Source organism: Pinus tabuliformis, chromosome 8 (assembly GCF_031772625.1).
Source record: "Pinus tabuliformis cultivar Carrire ecotype Pingquan chromosome 8, CPIR1, whole genome shotgun sequence".
Classification (NCBI taxonomy): domain Eukaryota; kingdom Viridiplantae; phylum Streptophyta; class Pinopsida; order Pinales; family Pinaceae; genus Pinus; species Pinus tabuliformis.
In genome coordinates, this window is record NC_142294.1 from 348,499,672 (window position 1) to 348,519,199 (window position 19,528).

Genomic DNA, 19,528 nt, shown 5'->3' on the forward strand with positions numbered 1-19,528 from the left:
TGATTTGATTGAACTTTCTTATTCTCACCTTTGGAACTTAAGACCAAACTAACACTTCAAAGTGAAATCGCTAAGCATATTGTTTTTTGGTTTTTTTTTTGGGGGAGAACCTGATAAAATGTTATTTTTAGAATTTCTCAAACTTTTTTTGTTCTTTCTATTGCCACCTTCATTGATTCTTATATGTTCCTACTTTGTCTTTGTTTTATAAATATTATTTTTTCGAAACCTTTTTAAACTATTCATGAAATGTTTTGTAAGATGAACTTTTACTCTCATATCTTTCAGATTTCTTCTTTGAGATTGTCAAAATTTGAATCTAGATTAACATGAAACTTGTGTGTTTCTTTATGTCATTAGTCTCAAAAAATTTGGTTTCCCCGAAAGAAAGAGGTTTATTTTCTATATTACTAAAATTTAAACCTAAAATTTATTTGAACTCTTTAATGATTCTAATCTCACTTTTTTTAGATTCTTTGATTATTATTTATGAGATCCTAATGTTTCATCCCCTTTTATCTAGAGACATAATGTATGAGCAATGTTTATCTTAAATTTTCTTTAACATATAAGAATTTTAGAGATGTAATATATTATTCAATATTCTTTTAAATATTATCTAGTCTCATTTTCATTCAAACCACACAATTTTCAAATATATTTAATTTAATGAACTACATTACTTTGAAAAAGTTTTGAAACTAAATAAAAACCTTAATTCGTATTCCATATAATTGAAAAATCTTCACATTTATAATTTTAACATTCCATTTTAAATAATTTTTTTAAATCCTTCAACTTATATTCAATTTAAACATATTTTTAAAACTATCATTATATTATATTATATTATATATTATAATTAATATATATATATATATAACATTTTAGAAAATTACATAAAACTAAATATTATTAAATTCAACAAATCACATTAAAATATAAGTCACTTTCAAAAATGTTATTCGGGTCTTATTTCAAACAATTAGATATACATTTTTTGGGAAATCCATTATTTTCATTATAGTATTAATTCTATATTTTTTTCTTCCCTTAGTAATGATTCTAATTCTACGATGCCTATGTCTATTTTTATGGATAAAAAGTTGTTTTATCTTCGCTCATACAACTCCTATGCAATTTTGTGAAATTAGTTTCCCGTATGGTTGAGGTTGATTATTTTGTATTTGTCAGATCACGTCTATTTTGGTGACCATGGTTCCCACAAGATTGAGAAGCATCAGGATCAGTTCACCTATTTAATCATATAATGTGGCAAAATTAATAAAATGAAGCATACGAGAATGATAACACTCAAATAAAATTATGCAGATTGATCAGACAAACAAAGTCTATTGAACAAAATATAATGCATTCCAATGTGAAAAATAACATATAAATGTGTTCTCACTTCTGAAATCTTTGGGCCGGGGCGGTCAGGATGGCTCCTGCAGCTATACAAGCTGTATATGCTTTGCCTATAGTCTACTCAGCAATGATTGGTTAAACAAAATTGTTTTGTTATTTGAATACAATTTTCATGGCTTATATCACTATCCTGTCATCATATATTCTGCACTTCCTGGCATCGTATATCACTATTCTTAATGTTTCTTTTTACTCGATTGGCAGAGTTCAGTAAATTTGTTTTCTGAAACCCTATTCCAATAGTATCGCCTAGTCACATGGGCTGCATTTCATTTTATGGTCGGTCCCGAGGGCGTGACTCGAGCCTTGGGCAACATGGCCTCATAAACTGGTGCAGACCCACATGCTAAACAGCACTTGGCATTATCAATCGTTTCGATCGCCACTGATTCTGAATTAGCAGAAGGGATATGAAGTTGAGTTGTCAGATTCTAGAATCAAGCATGAGATAATAGTATCACCATCTTTCATCAATTGGGTTTCAAGTTGAAAGAAATTGAAGATGTGTTGTCAGATTCTATAATCAAGCTTGAGACAATGGTATCACCATTATAGACTTCGGTGACTTCGTCTGCGGTTATTCCTCTCTTCTGAACGCAGCTTTTTCTCACGAGAGATTTTTCTGAACGCAGCTTCTGGCTGCGATAGGTTTCTTCTGGCTGGTTATCTCGCCGTGAACGCAGCTTCACATAGATCTAGATTTATTTCTGAACGCAGATCTAGATTTATTTCTGAACGCAGCTTCTGAACGCAGATCTAGATATATACATAGATCTAGATTTATTTCTGAACGCAGCTTCTGGCTGCGATAGGTTTCTTCGGAAGGCAATAATCCCTTTCTGAACGCAGCTTCTGGCTGCGATAGGTTTCTTCTGGCTGCGATAGATTTAATATTCTGGGTTATCTCTTTGCGGCTGGGTTCTAATCCTCTATAGCTAGATCTAGATCTAATCTTTTGTCTTTTTCCTCTACGGCTGGGTTCTACAAGGAAGTAAAATATGGCTCCCAGCTTCGCGAAAATAGCAGCTGGCTCAGTGCCGTCAGCTCCTGGAGGGCAAGCTCCTGCCCATATTGTCAGTGAAGCCCCAGCACCCACTGTCCAGGTGGTCCAAGCCTCACTCGATGAGGCTTTGAAGTTTTCTGAAAGTGCCCTAATTTGTCGGTTCAATGGTTTTTGGCCGTGACTAACAGCTCTCCACAATTGGATCTCTGAGGTATGGAAGCCTGTAATTTCTGATGACATTAATATCTACCCCTGTGCTAGGGGTTTCTTTATAGTAGATTTTGAAAATCCTGAAAGCAGACAATGTATTATGGATTCCGGCCCTTGGTTTTGGGAAAAATCAGGCTTATTCATGAAGCCATGGAACCCATCATTCGATCCCTCAACAGCAGTGATAACCTCAGCACCAGTTTGGGTGAGATTGCCAAGCCTACCCTTGCATCTCTGGAATCTCTCCTCGCTAAAAGCCATTGGAAATGCAATTGGGAAATTTTACTGCAGGTGTCCAGAAACAGAGGAATATGCCAGAACCACCTATGCACGCATTTGTGTGGAAATGGACTTCAGTGCCGGATTCCCAGCGGAAATAAACCTAACAACTAAAGATTATGTGTGGAACCAGAAACTCGATTATGAAAGTGTCCTCTTCCGATGTCGATCCTGTTTTGAGACATGCCATCTAGCCAAAAATTGCCCAAAAGCCTCCCAGAAAAATCCTGGTAAAAAAAGCCACCACAGATCTACTTGGTGGGAAGGAGCACAAAAAGAACACTACACTGTCATCAAAGAAGAATACTCTAGAGAAAACTCTGAATCACAAGAAATTGGGCAAGACAGAAACAACTCTCAAGACAAGCATGGAGAAAGCCCTGCCCAACAACAAAAAAGTGCACTCGACAACCCCTCAAGTGTCAACAGTTATGAGGATTCGATTATCGTGCAAAATAAATCTTCATTTGACAACAAAGCAGATCTCCTAGACCAAACCTCTTCTCCGACTATCTTCAAAAGGACGAACACAATTGATCGCGAAGCTAAGACACCATTGTTTCAAGAACTAGAAGAGATGAAGGAGATGCAAGATAAAGGAAGTTGGAAGACCGTAGAGAAAAAAAAGAGAGCTACAACACCAATCTCGCCAAGAAAGACAAGGAGCCAGACAATTAAAAATTAAAAATATTATAGGTCCGATAGACTAATTTGGTCTCAGTGGACGGTAACCACCATCATCATCATCATCAGAAACTTATTGAACACTGGATCAAAGATGTGGTATCGAAAGTAACTGATTATCCAACAACGAAAAAGTGGTTATGATAGTTAAGGCTGCTCAAGGTGCTTTTTTTAAAAGAGATTAAAAAAAAAAGAATCTAGGACAGTAAGTAAAAATACTCTCATTGAGATTTTAATAATCTTTCCCGATCAATTACCATCCATGCTTTTATTTTAATGTCTCCTTAAATGTTAAAGCTTTTATTTTAATGTTTCCTTAAATGTTAAAGGTTGATTTCTAATTGCATTTCCTTCTTCGTTCCAAGTTTTTGTCTTACTTATTTGAACCACCATAGCCCATCTCAATCCATTTGAATGAATGCATTTATGTTTATAAGTATTATGAATTTGTCTTACTTATTTGAACCACCATAGCCCATCTCAATCCATTTGAATGAATGTATTTATGTTTATAAGTATTATGAATTCCTTCTAGACATTTATAATTTATAATTTGAGAGTTTTTAAGTTTAGAGAGAACTCTCATGAGCACATAGATAGTGTGATATTTGACTTTAGTTTAAAGAATATGATTGCAAGTGTGTGTTTTCATTATATTTTTATGAGTTAATTGAATTATATTGTTAAGATTTTTGCAAATGTTATCCATTTTATTTGTTTGATATACCCCAATGATGTGTTATGTTTTATTTCTAATATGTGAAAATGATTTGTCATGGAAGTATTTTTTTTGTATTATTTTAAGTTCTATATTATATAATCCATTGTTGATAATCCATTCCTCTACTTTCTAAATGCCTGGCCCTATATTAGGAATTTTGCATTTGTCGATAAAATATAGTATCTCGTCTCGGAAACGAAGAGGAGATTTACATATAATGTTATCTCCAAGACTAGTAATAGTCTCAAAGATCAACAAGACCAAAGTGATATGAGGTGTGCAAGGAGTACTATGATATACACTACCATAAAAATAAGGATTTACACATGATACCAATACCATGGTAGTTGAGAAATAAAGGGTATGCATGGAATTCTCATCCATCAATACATCAGGATGACCTCAATCTCCATAACAATTTTGGAATTATCCTAAAAGCACTACTTTCTCTTGAACATGATTTCAAGGGCATGATATAATTGCAATAGTTTAGGACAATGGTGAGAGAAATAGGCATACATATTGCACAAAGTACATGAGTGATTTATGTGACAATATTTAATACATTTGGATGACTCAAGAAGTGTAACTTGAACCATAAGAATGGATGGATCAAATTCTAATTCATCCACATTAAGAACTCCTTTGAGTTTAGATAATGAAGGAGAATTATTAGTAGCATGATTAGTGAGATCAAATAAATCACGTGGATTGGGGCTTTAGGTGCACTACTTAGGGTGACTTTAGCTTGTCTAATATTATGGGTGCCCCATTTCTTCTTGAATTTGGCCCTCTTTGTCAACTCCTTTCCAAAATTTGGTAGGAATGGGGTGGGCCTACATATGTGTTATAGTAGTTACTACGGAAGTTTCTATTGACTAAACAATTTTCAATGCTAAATACTAAGTCTTATCAAATGGTTTAGTAGGGGTAGGAGGATCTAAATGTGAAACTAGAATCCACAAGGTGATGTTAGGAAAGTTCAATATGGCCATAACAAGGGTACTTACTAATCTAGGTTATAGAAATAAGAAAGGAATTTGGCCAAAGGGGTGGTGTCTAGGGGGAATACCTTTGAATGTGTGTTTTGAAGATGTATGATTGTCTAGGGGGAATTCCTTTGGATGTGTGTTTTGAAGATGTATGATTGTCTAGGGGGAATTCCTTTGGATGTGTGGCTTGAAGATGTATGATTTTTATGTGGAGAAAAATGATATGAAGATGATCCCATTGACTTATTGGAATCATGGTGGGACTATACTATGCCCACTTGGGATGAGCTTATTGGATTAGTAAGAGATGGAGGACCGTAATATGCACTAAGAAAGGTAGAGTCTTTGTATACTTTAGAGATGTTTTCAGAAAAGGAAGGAATAAGTTACACCCCAACCATGGAGGAAATGAAATTCTTAGGTTTGAGTTAAATCTTAAGGTCATAGTATGTAAGCTAGTTAATGGTGACTATATCCATGTTATGAGGGAATCTCATGGTATAGTAAACTAATGAGAAACCTTCCTTTATTACATACATAAAATTATAGCCTAAGAGTAGATTATAGTCCAATGGGGCATCTATAACTTTTATGTCAATGAGTATCTACTTTCCTCTCACCTAGATAGGAAAATTCTGATACAACTTGTTTGGTTGAGAGGGTTAACCGTCATACAAATGGAAGGTGATTATAGATGGAATGAGTTGAAATGCACATAATTTATTCCAAACATAGGATGACATCATGCATGTAGATACACCTTATGATGGTACATCATCGAATGATGACATTGGAATCTCAAAGGCCACAAATTATTGGATTTGTTAATATCAAATTATATCTTCTAATTGTATGAAGGGTCAAAAATGCCCATAATAGATATTAAAACTTCCTTTGCATTGAACACATTTGAAGGAATTCTAAATCCAACATAGTAGTAGGGGATTAAGTTAAGTTTTTAACCATACTATAAATATGGGTTGTTTACACATGAGCATTAGCAAAATTTCATCACAATGGAATTCTTAGTGTCTTTGTCTTTGGCTCAACACTAGGTAAAGGAATGTGAAAAGATCCATTATTAGATAAAGGAGGATATTCAAACTTAATAGGTTGGGTATCTAGTGCTGATGATATTAGATAGTTAGGTTATGATCAGTGAAATCCATGTACAAGATTTGGTAAGTTTCATTTCTAGGATAATTGGAAATTTTAGATGGCCTTGAAGGATTGGTTTTGGGCGTGGTTACATGATCCGAATTGGATCCATAAAGAACTGTCAAAAGAACCATGACTGTCTCAGGTCGGGACAAACTTCTAAAAATTCAAAACAACGATGAAAAACACCCCTAAACCAGTGGCAGTGGCAGCCAGCGTGGAACGACGAGGACCTCGGTCAAAGGAGGCCCATGGAGACTGCGGGGGAGGCAGAAACTAGCCCCTGCGAGGCTCGGATCGAGAAACAGAGGAAGTTTTTGATTGCTGGGTGAAAAGGCTCGAAATGGAGAAACCTCGAGTGACGGTCGCATGGAAGAGCCAGAGAACCATAGGGCAAAGGCAAAAGGGCTAAAAGCTAAAGGTGGGACCTGCTCCAAAACCAGCAGTGTTGATTTGGGGCTCCTTGAACGGTAAGCAGTTTTGGAGAAATTGGATCAATCCCATTCAGCGATCGACGTGTGGCAAGTGGAGGAGAGAGAAAACCGCCACTAATCGTGTGCTAACGGTCGAGAAAGTCAACCGCACGAAATGAGTGAACGTCGTTGGATCTGAGGTATCCAGATTGGATGGCTGAGATCATGCCCAATGGGGAAGCAGAATCAATGAGGGATTAAGCCGCGTTTTAGAAGGACTGAGGTTCGTTTTGACTACCATGGTGGAGGAAGACTCATTCCACGAATGTAACCAAAGAATTGAATCGACAAAGTAGGCTGGCACCGTTTACAGGAGGACATGTGACCACTCCCTATGAGCTTGATGATGACGCCGAACAAAGAACTCCAAGCACAACTGCAGAAGGTGATTTGACGGAGGTGGAAGAGGAACTGAATAGTCTTAGGCTCAAATGGTCTTGAAGCCATGAACAGAGATAGAAGACACAGAAAGATAGAGAGAGAGACAGAGAGACAGAGAGACAGAGAGACCAGAATCCTGAGAGGAGGACGGAACAAAAAGAGAAGAAGACAGTGAAGCAAAAGCAGAATGGAAGACAGAGGGCCGAGCTGACCAAAGGCAACATCGAGCACGAGAGAGCTTGAGAGATTCAAGCCATGCCAAAGAGGATCTGTTCGGGATAAGCACCATATTGGGCTCTCCCCATTGTAGACCAAAAGGTCACAGAGCTAGTAGGCAAATGAGTCTGTGCACTCCAGTGGCTTGGGGAATCCAAGAACCACCTTGCTAAGTAAAATCTGTTCCACGTGACTCATATTGAGCTCTTGCATTGTAATTCTCTGCTTAAGACATAATAAAATAAGGCCACCACTAAGAGTTGGATCGGAGATGTAGCCCTGGAAGATAGGGTGAAATCCTTATTAATTTCTTGTGTCTTTGTATTTTCTTACTATATTTTTCTGTTGTCTTTCCATTTCAATTGTCTGTGTATTTGCAATCTGATCGATCCGCTGCTTAAATAACATAGACACCCACACCAACACATGAGTCTGTAATACCTTTAATCAATAAATATTTAACTAATGTCACTCATAGGGTGATTATCAGATCAAGTGGTATCAGAGCTCCAGGCTATATGGTTAGACAAGCTTGTGTTGGTTTAGCTGTTGAATGCTCACTATATCAAAGCTCAAATTAGGAGAAGGAGAGTTGGTGGAAACTAATCCTGAAATTAGGAGAGTTTATCCTTGGACGACAATGTCAGAGGAAGGTTCTATGAGGCTAGACCCTCAATTGATAGAGAGTTTCCTAGCTATAAAGTCTATGGTAGAAGAAATGTATAAGGACTTTAGAAAGCATAAGGATGAAGACTCCTCAGGTTCCAAACAAGATAAAGAAGAAGATGAGTCTCACTTCCATGACCACTCCAAAGGAAAAGAGAAAGAGGAAAGCTTTCTCACACCTCCTAATAGCCCTGTGCATAGTAAGAAAGCATCTTTGATCAAGCTAGATGTTAAATTTGATTTTCCTATATATGATGGAGAGCTAAATGATGAAAAGTTGGACAATTGGATTAGACAAATTGATGTGTATTGCAGAGTACAGAACATAGATTCAAACAAGAGTAAGAATCATCTCGCAAGCATACGCCTAGGAGGCACTGCCTTGGTTTGGTGGGAAGGCAGAACCCAAGTTGATATGAAAGGACATGGTAGACCATCTCTGTCTGGAGTGAATTTGTTTCTGCAATCAAAAAGCAGTTATATCCATTGGCCTACATGCAACTTTCCATGATGAGTTGGCAAACTCTTCGATAATTGAAAGGGCAAAGTGTGCAAGGGTACACTCAAGAATTTAGAAAAAGAGCATTGATGTTGGGTATCTCATTAGACTCACCAGAGACTCTTTTGAAGTACATTGGTGGTCTACACAGCTACATGAGGCATACCATCCTCATGTTTAATCCCACTAGTATAGATGAGGTATCTGTATAAGCTACTCATCTAGAAGCTAGAGGAAAGAATGGAAATCCAGAAGTTGGGGGACCATCCCAACCCACTGCAAGCAAGAGCAAGGAGAAAAGAAAGCAGAAGTGGAAAGTAAGGAAGGCTAACACTGCATAGAAAAGAAAAGCTTCATTCACTCACTGTAAAAAGGATGGGCATGATGATGAGCATTGTTGGATACTACATCTAGAGGTTGAGACCTAAGAAGTCTGAGGGCAAGAAGAAGAAGACTGCTGTAGCTATTCAGAAATATTTGGGGTCAGACTCAGGAGATGAAACAACTATTGTAGCCACAGGTATAAAAGGTAAGAATTCTAAAGCATCTACTAGTAATTCTGCTCAATCTGTTATTAATGAAGAAAATGAGAGAAAAAGACATGAGTTTTTCCTTTTTCGAGTTATTTCCAAAAATCAAAAGATTGATAATTTGTTTGATAGTGGCTCTCAAGTAAATTTGATTTCTGAAGAAATTGTAAAGAAATTGGGATTAGCAACTACACCTCATAAGAAACCATACCCATTAGGATGGTTGAATGATAAAGCACAACTACAAGTGACTAGATAGTGCAAACTCAAGTTTTCTTTTGGGTCAGCATTTGTAGATGAGGTGGAGTTAGACATAATTCCTTTGGATATATGTGGAATTGTTTTAGGAAGCCCTTACTGTATGATAGGAAGGTTATTTTCTATAGAGCTGAGAACAAGTATCTACTTGTTAAAGATGGAATTGAATACTTTGTAAGAGCTCATAAGCTCAAGAATAATTATACTCTCATAAACTCAGGGAAGATGAAAAGAATTTTAAATTCATGCAAACGATTCTTACTGATGGTTGTAAAGGAAAAGAAACTTGATAAAACCAATGTATTTGAGGGTTGTAATGCTGAACAACAAGTTGATATAGAAAAGGTTGTTTCAGAGTATGATGTCTTATTTCAAGAACCTAAAGGTCTGCCACCCAAAAAGGGAATAGTACATGATATTATTTTGCAAGAAGATCTTCCATTGCCTAACATTGGGATGTACAGGTTGTCTGCTTTAGAGAATGCTAAAATCAAGAAGCAAGTACAGGAGTTTCTCAAGAAGGGCTTCATTAGGCCTAGCACATCACCATGTGGGTCACCAATCATTTTGGTGAGAAAGAAAGATGGCTCGTGGAGAATGTGCATTGATTACCGAGCACTGAATAAGATAACAATAAAAAATCGTTATCCCCTTCCTCGCATAGATGATCTTCTAGATCAATTGAAGGAAGTTGTTTATTTCACCAAGCTGGATTTGCATAGTGGATACCATTAGGTCAGGTTTATAGAGCAAGATGCATGGAATACTACTTTCAAAAAAAAGTATGGATTGTATGAATGGCTGGTTATGCCTTTTCGCTTAACTAATGCTCCTGCTACTTTCATGAGATTAATGAATGATGTACTCCGACCTTTTCTTGATGATTTTCTTATTGTGTACCTGGATGACATTCTGATTTTTAGTAAAATGTGGGAAGAACATTTAAAGCATGTTAAGCAGACACTAGATGTTTTGAAAAGAGAAAAACTTTATGTTAAACTCTCAAAATGTGAATTTGGCAAAACATCTCTAAACTACTTGGGTCATATAGTAGGGTGAGGTGAATTGAAAATAGATCCCTCTAAAGTGGCAGTCATTGTAAATTGGCCTACACCCAAGTCTGCTACAGAAGTGAGAAGCTTCTTAGGAGTAGCACAATATTGGAGGAAGTTCATTTCTAACTTTTCCTCAATTGCAGCTCCCTTACATGCTTTAACATGATTGAATAAGGTGTTTCAGTGGGGAGGCAAACATCAGAAAGCCTTTGACACCTTGAAAGAAAAGATTAGTACATCACCTGTACTAGCACTGCCAGATCTACAAAGACCATTTGAGATCCAAATTGATGCCATTGACTATGCCATTGGAGCAGTGTTGACACAGCATGGTAAACCCATATGTTATCATTCTGAGACTTTTAATCCTGCAATAGTTAACTATCTTACATATGATAAAGAATTGTATGCATTAATTCAGAGTGTGAAAAAGTGGAAACATTACTTAATGGGCAAAGAGATAGTAATACATACTTATCATCAACCACTTCAATATCTACACTCCCAAACTAAGTTGCAACAATCAAGACATTACATATGGATGGGTTTTCTACAACAGTTTCATTTAGTCATCAGATATAAAAAGGGCATACATAACAAGGTTGCAGACATGTTATCTAGACCCATTATAAATGCATCTACCATACTTAAGCATAATTTTGTACTACATGAAAGCTACATTGAACAATATGCTTAGGATATGGACTTTAAAGATGTATATGCAACTTTGAGTCAAGGAAAAAGAGTAGAAGAATTGGACTATCATGTGAAGGACCGACTCTTATACCATTGTGGGAAACTCTGCATTCCACAAATTGAGAGAGTAAAGATAATTAGGGAAGCACACACTTCTCTGATATCATGTCACTTTGGGGTAAGTAAAATAGTTGCACAGCTGCAAAGGTTTTTTAATTGGCCGAAAATGAATGAGACAATTTCTAGATATTTAAGAGGGTGTTCTATGCATGCTAAAAGCAAGCCTAGTAACAGAAAACTAGGCTTGTACACTCCATTGCCAATTCCTTCTCACCCTTGGGAAAGTGTTTCCATGGATTTTGTTGGAGGACTACCTAAATCTAGGAAAGGTCATGATTATCTATATGTTGTTGTGGATAGGTTCAGTAAAATGTGTATTTTGATACCTTCTAATAAACAGATTACAATCGAACAAACTGCAAAACTATTCTTTGAACATGTATGGGTTCATTTTGGATTACCCACTTCCATTGTATCTGATCGAGACACCCGATTTGTGGGGAAGTTTTGGTCAAGTCTGTGGGAATTGATGGACACCAAACTGAAGAAAAGCACAGCTTTTCATCCACAAATAGATGGCCAGACAGAAGTAGTTAACAGGACAGTGATCCAGTTACTGAGGGGATATTGCAGCAAACATCCTAAGCTTTGGGATGAACAATTGTGTTATGTGCAGCATGTTTACAATAGAGCAAAGAATTCTTCTACACAGAGATCTCCTTTTGAGACCTGTTTTGGTTTCAAACCAAGGTCTCCTTTGGATTTTGTCTTTGGTAAAGATACCATGGTTGATGGACACAGTGATGTGGACAGGGAAACTAGGTTCATTAAACAGATCTGGGAGATCCACCAAGCAGTACAGGAATAGCTGGAAAAGAGCCAAGCCAAGTACAAGGCTAGGCATGACAAGCATCGGATGTAGCATAGTTTTCAAGTTGGCGACCAGGTCTGGCTGTATATCAGCAAGGACAGGATGCAAGGTGAAGGTAAAAATCTAAAGCCTATCAGGTATGGACCCTTTAGGATACTTGAGAAGATTGGTGAAAATGATTTTTCGCCTTGATCTACCAACTTACATGCACATCTACTCAGTCATAAATGCAGATTGCTTGAGATTGTTTGAACCTTCAATGATTGAGGACCCTGAAGAGAAAAGTCAATTGCCTTCTATTGATGACCTACTACCTAAATATCTTAATGAATTGCAGGAAGACACAATGCTAGACAGGAAGGTGAGGACAACGCGCAGGGGAGATGTTGAGTACCTCAGAATCGGGCTCAAGGGTTCAAAGCCAAGCAGTGCAAAGTGGATTGAGATTGGACAAGTGAGAAAGCAATACCCTCACTTAGTCGATGCTTGAAAACCAACTTTTTGTGGTCCAAAAGCTCTTTCAGTGGGAAGGCCGTGATCCGAATTGGATCCATAAAGAACTGTCAAAAGAACCATGACTGTATCAGGTTGGGAAAAACTTCTAAGAATTCAAAACAGTGATCAAAAACACCCCTGAACCAGTGGCAGTGGCAGCCAGTGTGGAAGGATGAGGACCTCCGTCAAAGCGCGCTAACCGAGGCCCATGGAGACTACACGGGAGGTGGAAATTAGCCCCTGGGAGGCCCAGATTAGGAAACAGAGGAAGTTTTTGATGCGCGATTAGCACAAAAAGGATCAAAATGGAGAAACCTCGAGTGACGATGGTATGGAAGAGCCGGAGAACCGTAGGGAAAAGGTAGAAGGGCTAAAAGCTAAAGGAAAGACTCACTCTGAAACCAATGGTATTGATCGAGGGCTCCTTGAACAGTAAGCAGTTTTGGAGAAATTGGAGCGATCCCATTCAGCGATTGACGCTTGGCAAGTGGAGGAGAGAGAAAAATGCCACTCATCGCGTGCTAATGGTCGAGCAAGAGAACTGCGCAAAATGAGCGAACGACGTTGGATCTGGGGGATCCAGATCGAATGACTGAGATCGTGCTCGATGGGGAAGTGGAATTGACGAGGGATTAAGCTGCGTTTTAGAAGGATTGAGGTCCATTTTGACTGCCACGGTGGAGGAAGACTCATTCCACGAATGTAATAGAATAATTGAACCGACAAAGCAGGTTGGCGCTGTTTACAGGAGGACATGTGGCCACTCCCTGTGAGGCTAATGATGATGCCAAACAAGTAACTCCAAGCGCAGCTGTAGAAGGCGATTTGACGGAGGTGGAAGAGGAACTGAACAATCTTGGTCTCGAATGGCCTTGAAGCCATGAACAGAGACATAAGACACAAAAAGAGAGAGAGACACAGAGACAGAGAGACCAGAATATCGAGAGGAGGATGGAACATAGAGAGAAGAAGACAGTGAACGAAAAGAAAAATGGAAGACAGAGGACCGAGCTGACCAAAGGCAGCATCGAGCACTAGAGAGCTTGAGAGATTCAAGCCATCCCAGAGAGGATCTATCTGGGCTAAGCACCACATTGGGCTCTCCCCATTGTAGACCAGAAGGTCACATAGCTGGTAGGTAAATGAGTGTGTGCACTCTAGTGGCTCGGGAATCCAAGAACCACCCTGCCAAGCAAAACCTGTTCCAGGTGACTCATATTGAGCTCCTGCATTGTAATTCTCTGGTTAAGACACAATAAAATAAGGCCACCACTGAGAGCTAGACCGGAGATGTAGCCCTGGAGGATAGGGTGAACTCCTTATTAATTTCTTGTGTCTTTGTATTTTCTTACTATATTTCTCTGCTATCTTTGCATTTCAATTGTCTGTGTATTTATAATCTAATCGATCCATTGCTTAAATAACATAGACACCCAGACCAGCACATGAGTCTGTAATACCTTTAATCAATAAATCTTTAACTGATGTCACTCATAGGGTGATTATCAGATCATTACATAGTATTCTTTGGGAAAATTGTTTCTCAACATAGCTAGTTACAAAGATGAGGGTTGAGTTAAAGGAGTGTGATTACCTTGCTTGGAAACTTTAGATGCCTCCCACATATAATGTATCCTGGGTAATGAAGGAAACTATTCGGTATAATTCCATAAACACCAAAACTCACATAAGGTTTATTGGTGTGAAGTTTAACATTCATCCCTTAGTTGGGTTAGGGATTTTTACCTTAACCTTGATTGGTGGCATTCTGGCTTCTTATACTATTAGTATTAGGATGTTAAGCTTGATTCCATGGTTCCCCTATTTTTTGGTATTATGTTTACCCTTCCCATTTTTCTTCTTCATAGGATATTGATTGGGGTGGTTGGGAACATTCAACTATGCATACACTTGTCCCTTAGGGGGAGGTGTAGGTTGACTAAAAGGAAATTAGAGTATTATTACTATAGGATCTAACTAAGGCGACTTGTAGTGAGATAAAGAAATGATAATATAGCTTCATTATTACCATTGTAGAAGAAAAATTACAAGATTTCCCATGTGCATGTGGTGTTTCATATTATTTTCTAGTACTTACCTAACATGAAAGGTAATATGGATCTTAAGGTGGATAAGAGTAAGGCGTACTCACACCTCGACTAACATATCCATTAGTTATAAGGAGATATGGGTGTGGATGAACATAAGACATATATCCTCTAAAACCATTGGTCACATGGGATGCTCCTAGTGTTAACAAGTCACCTAAGTGAGAACAAGGGGAACTCAGAAAGATGGTATATAAATTCATTAATTGGTCATAAATAAGATCATGCTATTGTTCCTTTTGTATGGTCTCTTCCTTAGATCTAATCATGGTCACCACCATGTCCTTCACCATGTCCTTAGAAATGGGGGGAATAAGGTACTTTAGAAACCAATCCAAGAGGAATTATATTCCATGTGATTTATGCAAACGATGTCTCCTCTATCATTCATGGATTTGATCCATAATGTGAGTGGTAGTTTATTGATGGAAGTTGGTAGAGATTTAGATACATTCATTGTGGTGAAGGAAAATCTCAAATTAATAAAGGAAAACATTTTTTATGGATGAAAATATCCTATGAGTGTTTGGAGGCTAGTATGCATATTTTTTAGAAGCAACACCCATAAGAGTATGTTGGAATAACCTCAACTAGTTATAATCCTCTTTTATAGAGTTGGAGGAACATTGAACGTGGAAATACCTGACATGGTTGAGGGGATCATATCTAGGAATACCCTCAAACTTGGGAATGTTAGAGGGAAGCTTCATTGGCATAAATGGCTAGTTAGGATCATGACATATAGGATCATTGGGTAATTGGTTCAGTCAATTGTATAAGGAGGGAAGGGTTGGTTGGTATTATCTCTAGCATTACTTCTAGCCACAGTGGAACTAGGGTGAGATGAGGATGAGCTAGAGGAAAAGGAACTAAATGTACTTACAACCCTTGGTGGTGAGGGGATTTAGAAGATAAAGAGATAGAACCTAAAGGTGGGTTAGAGGGAGAATCATAGCTCTTTGAGTGGGTGAGGTAATGTGCCTAGTAAGGAATTGATGTTGATGACCTAGTAATTTATTATATTACCTCTTGGGGGAAGCTACGATGATTGAATGAAAGTATCATAGTATTAAATGAAATTCAAGTCCAATCTTAAATAAATAGACCAAAGTATTAAACAAGATGATCGAATAATAAATCACTATGTGCATAGGTGGTGAAAAAGTGGTTTGATGTGAATATACTAATATAAGCTAACCTAAAAATAGTTCCATCCCATTACGAGAAAATGACCTTAGCCTAGAAGATGAACTAATTACACTCAAACAAATACTAGACTATGGATGGGAGCATTTCAAATAGTTAACAACAAAAGGATGAGGTCCTTGCATGGATGAGTTAAGGTATAAATGAGATGATTATCACAAGGAGCCAAATAGTGATGAATTCCAAATGATTGAGAGTAATCTACCTCATATGACTTCCCTCCTATGAGATTCAACTTATAAAGGATACCTAATGATATGGCCATTAATTCACCTCTTCATAGACACGTGCAATAGGTTTCCTTGCCTTTAAGTTGAAATAAAATTGTTTGGAGATCTTTAATAGTGAAAGAGATAGGAGTTACAATCACACATCTAGTCCAAACCTTATCATTCTTTGAAAGAGAGTTCATATTGCTAAATGGGATGGGACTGTTTCCGTTAGAAATGATTTTTAAAAGTTCCTTAATAGTGGACCTCTATGTTTTCATGTGAAATGACCAAGGAGAATTATTTGTTTAGAGAAGAATCTTCGGCAAAAATCACATAGAGATAATTTTTTGTCGACGCATTTCGAACCAACCAGTGTGGTTCATCGTCGGGACAAATTGAATGAGCAGATCTTGCTATGCATTATAAATAGATAGGGTAGAATATCCAGGTAACGGCTAGATTTGACCAGGAAATGACTAGTTAGACCAAAATATTTATTTTTATTCAAATTAGTTAATTGGGTTATTAATTTTCTTATTAACGTAAATAGACAATTTTATAAATATATATTAAAATAAGTGAGTTAATATACTATAAACATAAAATAATCGAGTAATTTAAAATAGATAATAGTTGACTATAAACATAAGTTAATTATATTTCAAATAAAATATCAGATAAAGGGAGATTTAAATCTTAAAATAAATTAATTATAAATCAACGAGGTTATATAAATATAGAATAGTTAATTCTAAAATATATATAAATAAATAAATAAGTTTGATATTCATAGTCAAAGAATAACCTGATAAAAGTATTTACTTAATAGTTATTAAGGGTAAAAAATTAGTATGTTAGTTTAAAAAATAAAAATAAAAATAAAATAAAATAAAATTTTAATTTTAATTTAAGAATCAAAGAAGTTGAAGAAAAAAAATAATAATAGTAATAATAATAATAATAAATTAATTAATTAATTAATAATAAATAATAATAAATAAAAAAATGTCTCTCACTTTCTATGGTTAATAGGACATAAAAGGATACTCACCTGGGATAAATTAAGAAGAAGAAACTTTCATGGTCCGTCCATTTGCTTCAACTGCAATTGTAATGAGGAAACTCTCCAACACCTCCTGGACTCCTGCCCCTTAGCCAATCAGCTATGGGAAAAGGCAAGCTTCAGATGTCAAAGAAGATGCAGAATGGAGAACGACATTACCAACTCTTTAAGACAATGGCCTCAGAAACCTTACAAAAGCGAGCTCCTCAACTGTCTATGGAACATAATCCCTGGTCTAATCCTCTGGAGCATATGGAAGGAAAGAAACAAATGAATATTCAAAAACCAATGTTCTCCGATCGAGGACATATGGAGGAGGTTTTGTGGAAATCTCAAAGAAACGCTACTGCTAAGATCATGGGCACAGGAGGATCTACCCTCTCTAAACAATGAGAAAAGTATCCTAGACAACTGGCAACTGCATCTTCCTAAGGAACTTCATAAGAAAGGCTCTGCCAAAAGTAGCAATAGCAACAAAGGCAAATGGACCCCCCCTCCAAAGCATTCCTACAAGCTCAACTTCGATGGTGCTTCCAAAGGCAACCCTGGTATGGCTGGTTTCGGAGGTATTCTAAGAAATCACGAAGGCTCTCCCATGCAGATATACTTTGGCAATATAGGATGGGACACTAATAACTCAGCTGAGCTAGAAGGACTTTGGCAAGGGCTCATTCTAGCTTGGAATCTCAACCTCCAACCATTGGTCGTGGAAGGAGACTCCCAGATTCTCATTAACATGGCCAAGCGCATCCAGAATGGATCCCAAGCAAGGAAAATCGCCACTAGCTGGAGGCTCGAAGCAAGGCTGGAGGCTATTGAACAATTGCTTCGCAGCAACAGAGCCATCTCTTTTACTCATATAAAAAGGGAAGGCAACAAGGTTGCTGACCTTCTCGCCAATATAGGAGTGGAAAGCGAGAACACCCTTCTCACTGGAAATACCACCATAATTCCAAATATTGTCCAGGCTCAGGAATGCGATAACCTGGTCCAATGTGATGCTGCTGACCCGGATGCGGGTGATAGTACGGGTGGCAGGGAGGAGCCACATGCCAGCCATGTGGTGCCCCGAGTTCAATCTTAAATGTTATTGCGTCTCTCGCCGCCGAGGATTAAAAGCTCAGGTGTGGGTGAAGGGAATTCAATGTAGCGTCCGGTTAATTGGTGCGACGACAATTTGCAGTTATGGAGAACAGGTCTCAAGGGAATGTTGAGGATATTAAGGTGGGTGATGGTATGGAGCAGGTTCACGCTCAGCACTGTGGTTACGAGGTTCAGGCTCCTGCTTGTTGTTTTGTTCTACAGGCCATAGCTCTTGCTGTTAAGGCCAATTTTCAAGCTGGTGAGGGTTGTCTCCAGCCCGGAAACTCTGCTGGTTGCCGCCTCTGCTCTGTTGAGTGTTATCCCAGGTCTGCTGGGAGCGGCTCTAATTCAGTTGGGGGCTGTCTCAAGCTGGGAAGGTCTTCAATTGCTATACTGCTTCAAGCCGCCGGTACTCCTGCAAAAATGGTTAGACCCCGGCAAAGACTGCTCAGTCGACGAGGTTCTGCTCGGGGAGGGTCTTCTCGTCCTCCAGCTACAGAGCCCCATCTCCACTGTTGTCGCTGTAATTGCCACAGAAGGGCAGAGGCCAATCCCCTCCAGGCGAGCCAGTTCATGGACGCGAGCAGTCCAAGCTCTGAACCAGACCCTCTTCCTGCGTTTGGCTCCGCCATCTTCACTTTTGGCAGCTCGAAGAATAAACCCCGCATTAATGCTCACATTTCGGTCTTATTCATCGAGGAAACTCAGGATGGTGAAGGTGGTTTGCGCAGTAAGGAGGAGCTCCCAGATGAAAGCATGGAAAGCGACGAGGAGAGACCAGCGGGGGCTCCCGTGCAAGCTCCCAATCGCCCTCAGGCTCAGCAGGCGTCGACCTCCAAGGAGAACACTGCTGAAGACTAGGACTCCTTCCCCATTGCAGAAGAACGAGAGAAGTATGGATGATGCAGAATTGTCGAGGAGAAGCCGGAGGACTAACCTCCACTGGTTCAACCTTTCGTCTTCCACAATTGTGCAGGTCCTGTTCCGGTTTTATGTCTATGTCTATGTCTCTCTGGTTTATGTTTCTGTCTATGTCTGCTATGGCTATGTCTCTCTAGTTTACGTTTATGTCTATGTCTGCTCTGGCTATGTCTATAACTCTTTTGATGCCCCTGCGAGGGATGTACTTCTCTGCTCCGGTGCCCATGCGCAGGATGTTTTTTGTAAGGTATGGATTCACT